This window comes from Myotis yumanensis, unplaced genomic scaffold, assembly GCF_028538775.1.
Source record: "Myotis yumanensis isolate MYYU_CA2020_CCGP unplaced genomic scaffold, mMyoYum1.0.hap1 SCAF_3, whole genome shotgun sequence".
Lineage (NCBI taxonomy): Eukaryota > Metazoa > Chordata > Mammalia > Chiroptera > Vespertilionidae > Myotis > Myotis yumanensis.
The window spans coordinates 194,535,394-194,540,280 of NW_027223754.1; the positions used below are offsets into that span (position 1 = coordinate 194,535,394).

Consider the following 4,887-nt stretch of genomic DNA (forward strand, 5'->3'; position numbering starts at 1 on the left):
GCCATGAGCCTTGCCCTGCAGGACCAGGACACACACAGACAGCCCAGCCCCAGGAATGCTCCTGTGGAAATGTGTAATCCAGAACAGATTCATCTGGCACAAACCAGATATAGAAATGGCATAAGAATGCAGATTTTGGATTGGGGGGCGGTGGAGAAGAACCAACATTTTGACATAGCAATTGAAAAACAAACTTCTGAAGACTTTGCTGGTTGGTGGGTCAGATCTGGATGCCAACTGGGCATCATTCAACAATGAGGGGACACATTGCATGGTCCTGGGCAATTGCTTCCTCAAATGAGCCCATAAAAGGAAAAGCTGACATGAAGTGGTTGAATCTGATGGATTTGTGTGCCAGATAGGAACCCAATTTGCAGAACAGGGACTCCATTTCACTAGGAGTCCTCAGAAGGAATTCACTCATTCAATCAATAAACATTTAGTGCCTGCCTGTGAAAAACAGGCCCTAATGATACAAAGACAGAGGTCTTGCTCTCAAGGATCTCTGAGTTATAGGTAGACAGTATCCTAAGCAAATAAGTTCAAAACAAGTTCCTGGAAAGGATAGTTCATTAGGAGGAGTTAGGAAAAGAAAAACTGGTGTCATGAGGGCTAAACTAGAGACACATAGAGAATGACTTCTCACCAAGAGGACTGAATCCTTTATAAATGAAATTAAACCTTCCTGCTTAGGATGTTTGGGATCAGAATAACCTCTGAAGTGTGGGCTCTGTGGATGCCTTTACTTCATTTCATGTAGTCTGAAAAGCAGAGAAGACATACCATTCACACCTGTGGTTTCAGAAAAACAATTGTGGTACAGTATCCAAAAGGTCAAAGATCAGAAAGGTTACTTAACATAGATGTAAAATGAAATTTTTCACCAAGTATATACAGGAAGAAGAGTTTAAGGAATATCTAAAAATTCCACACAAAATCCAAGATAATTTACATAATAAGATCTAAACAATTCAAGCAATTTTTGAAGTTTAGAGTGAGGGCCATGTTACCACATCTCCACCCCAAAGACACACATGTGTGCTCACACATCAATGCAGCATTTCAGAATGAGGTAGGTTTCAGTCATGGTGCCGTGAAATGAGAATGGGCTTTTGAGCCAGGTAGACCTGAATTCAGATCCGACTCCATCGTGCAATAATTGTGTGGCTTGGGCAAACTATTTAACCTCTGAGTTTTCATTTCCTTGTTGTATTAATGTTGGGGAGCACAAGAGACTTGGTTAGAAAGTTGTAAGGAGGACATTTCGAGAAAAGGGAAGGGTGTGGAAGGTTGCCTGCCCTGTTTTACAGAATTCTGACTTAGGAGAGTCTAAGGGGAGTGTCAAAGATGGCGCCCCTAATTATTCCTTGACCTTTCCAAACAAGCCTGTGCATATGCAGACCCTGTGTGTTTACTGGAATCCTTATAGTTAATCCCTGGATGCCCTTGCCTAGAGTGCAATGTAAACACATGTGCCCTCCCAAGATTACTCACCCTACTGATTGTATCTAAAGATAAAAATTCCAATAAAGGCCTAACAAGGCAGGCAATAGAGGCTGCTCTGGCCGCTAGAGCTGGGGAGCCCTTAGCCCTCTCTTGCACAGTCAAACTTTGTCTGAATAATTTGTTCATCCATCATTCAGGGGCTGCTGGTCAGCCCTGGAATATTAAGAATAATAATACCTACTCCATTGTTGGGGTCCAACCCCAATGGGTCCAGGGGTCCCCAAAGGTGTAGATGGAGTCGGCAAAGAAGGAATGACACAGAGACAGTGTTCAGTTGATCAGCAGCCTAGCCAGGATCTCTAGCCAGGAACTCCAGCCAAGTTCTGGTCAGGATCTCCAGCGAAGTTCTGGTTAGGAACTCCAGCCAGGTTCTGTCTTGGATCTCCAGCCAGGTTCTGTCTTGGATCTCCAGCCAGGTTCTGTCTAGGTTCTCCTGCCATGTTCTGTCTAGGTTCTCCAGCCAAGTTCTGTAGCCAGGTTCTGTCCAGGATCTTTTGCCATGTTCTCTCACTAGGTTCTGTCTGTAGGTTCTGTGTCTAGGTTCTGTCTCTAGGTTCTGTGTAGGATCTCCAGCCAAGTCCTGTCTCTGGGTTCTGTCTCTTGTCTTGTTACATCTGTATTTATACCAGTTGATTTTAATCCTATCAATTTCTATTCCAAAGGTTAGGGCGTTTCTTATCTCCATTCCAGGGAGTAAAGATTATGTAGCTTAAGCATGATTGTTCATAGTTAAAGTGATTAACTACCCGCCTGGCACTTAGTTAAGGGGTTTTATTCCCTCCCTAACTTCAGGGGAAAATCCCTACCTGGGGAAACAACCTTTCTCGAAGAGGTGACCTTGGTTAAAACACATAGTGCCAAGAAGGGGAGCAAACATATTAAGAACAGTATGCCATATACACCAGGTCCCTTGAAACATATGCTGTGCAGATGTTTCTTCCCTGCAGCAACTGTGTCAAGCAGCAAGGATGGACCGGCTCCCAGCACTCCATGGTATTGTTATACATTTTAATAATGATATTACTCATCATCTATTGAGTATTAACTCTGAACCAGGCAATGAGTGAGGCACTTTATCAATATTATTTAATTTAGTTTATACAACAACCCTTCAATGTAGGTATTATTACCTCCATTTTAGAGTTGGCAAAAGTGAACCTCAGAGAAGCTAAATAGCTGGACTATTCACACACAATTAAAGATGGTTGTAGGCAAATCCCAAGACTGCACTATGATCTCCTGTAAGGAGTCCTAGGAAGTATATGAAGAACAGAAGTCATCCAATGAATGTAATTTCCACATCCCACACACCTCTTTCCCTTGTTTCTCCCCTTGTTTTCCACCTTACTAACCTTGATTTCTCTCCATCTCTCTCAATATGTGGGTCTCTAAATGTGCGTGTTTCTAGTTCCTTTATCTGGGCCTATGTAAATCTTGGGCATATGTTCATTTCTCTAGTTGTATGGAAAGGTGTGTGTGTGTGTGTGTGTGTGTGTGTGTCTATGTGAAAGAGTTTCTATCTAAATCTTTGCCTGACTATATCTGTATCTGTTTCTCCATCTCTTTGTTTGTACCTGTACCAAAGGCCCAGTTTTTGTCTTTCTCCTCCGCTACCTCCCCCACCATCTTCTCTTCCATTTCTCCCTCTCTCTTCCGCTCCCATATACTTCTCTCCAAACTGGATACAGTATAAGACAGTTGTAATTAAATTTTTTGCTGGATTATAAAAATTATAATTTAACAGAGAGATGAAAAAGGGATTTTCTTTTTCTTTTTATTCTTTGTTTTTTATAGTTCATGTGTCCTTAATTGTTGCCCACCCCTTGGGAATAAGCAGCTACAGTTTTAAAAATTGAAAACTTGCCCTGGCCAGGTAGCTCACTTGGTTGGAGCGTCACCCCTTTACACCCATGTTGTGGGTTCAATCTCCAGTCAGAGCACATGCAAGAATCAACCAATGAATGTACAAACCAGTGAAACTATATATATATATATCTTTCTCTCTCTCCCCCATTCCCTTCCTCTCTCTCTCTCTAAACATCAATCAATCAATAAATAAATTGAAAGCTCTTCTACCTCTGGTGAAGTGTAAGCCAAAGGATGGATTAATTAAGCTGTTGTTTATGGTTTCAGAGTCACTGACCCAGTAAGCAGTTGTTACATTCCTGGACACAGGCACATACTCTAGTAGAAAACAATTTATTTGAGGTTTTTCATGAGAACACTTGTGTATAAATGCCCCTTCTTGGGAAAAGAAAATACTTCAGTTTTCCTTGCTTTTGAAGAATAAAAACATCCTCCAGTCCTGCTTGTTTACATAACCTTACTAAGAGAGGTACAGATATGCTTGACTCCATAGAAAAACAAAAAGTGAAAATGATTTCCCCCACAACACTTAAAAACCCATATTTATAAACAAAAGAAACCTAATAGAGTCTGCCAAGGGAGGAAAAAAAAATCTCCTCAGCCTGCTGTGAGAGCATGTCGTGTGTGGCCAGTGAAGAAATTTTGGACAACAGGAAGCATTCCATTGCCAGAAAAAGCCCAAAGATAAGTCATCCACATTCCAACCTTACCTGATGCCTTCCTGGAATGAGAGGCCTGGGGCTCTTTTCCTCCCTGGCTGCTTGAAAGTCAGCTGTCATCATGAATGACACAGTAACTATCCTGACCAGGAAGTTCATGACCAACAGACTACTTCTGTGGAAACAAATGGTCTTTGAAGTCCTTCAGCCTGGAAAGGCAGCAGTACCTAAGACAGAAATTCAGGAAAAACTAACCAAAATGTCTAAGACCACACCAGATGTTATCTCTGTGTTTGGATCAGAACCCATTTTGGTGGTGGCATGACAACTGGCTTTGGCAGGACTTATGATTCCTTGGATTATGCAAAGAAAAATGAACCCACACATAGGCTTGCAAGCCATGACCTGTATGAGAAGAAGAAGACCTCAAGGAAACAGGGAAAGGAATGCAAGGACAGAATGAAGAATGTCAGGGGGACTGCAAAGGCCAATGTTGCTGCTGGCAAAAGTGAGCTGGAGATGGGACGGCAGAAGGAGTACAGATTCTCCAGTGACTGACTTTATCTGTGGCGACTGCAGAGGTTTCATGAGAGGAGTAATAAACTAAGAACTTAAAAGAGATAGAAAGAAAGAGGCGGGCAGGGGGGGGGGGGGGGGGCGGCTGGAGGATAAGGAAAGAAGAAAACTTTTCATTGGTCCTGAACAAGTGGAAAACTCACTGCGTAAGAAAGGCTTTTCATGGTTTGGCAGAGGAAGGACAGAGTGAGGGTGGGATGTGAGGGTTTATATATTGGGTTCCTATAAAGGAAAAGTTTAGACTATGTGGATAGAGAAGGTCAATGCTCAAACTATATTT

General features: G+C 42.2%; 1 pseudogene; it reads left to right on the plus strand.

Annotated features, from left to right (window-relative positions):
* The first annotated feature begins 4,152 nt into the window (after nt 1-4,152).
* Nucleotides 4,153-4,589, plus strand: LOC139006511 (small ribosomal subunit protein eS24 pseudogene; annotated as a pseudogene).
* The last annotated feature ends 298 nt before the right edge of the window (nt 4,590-4,887 follow it).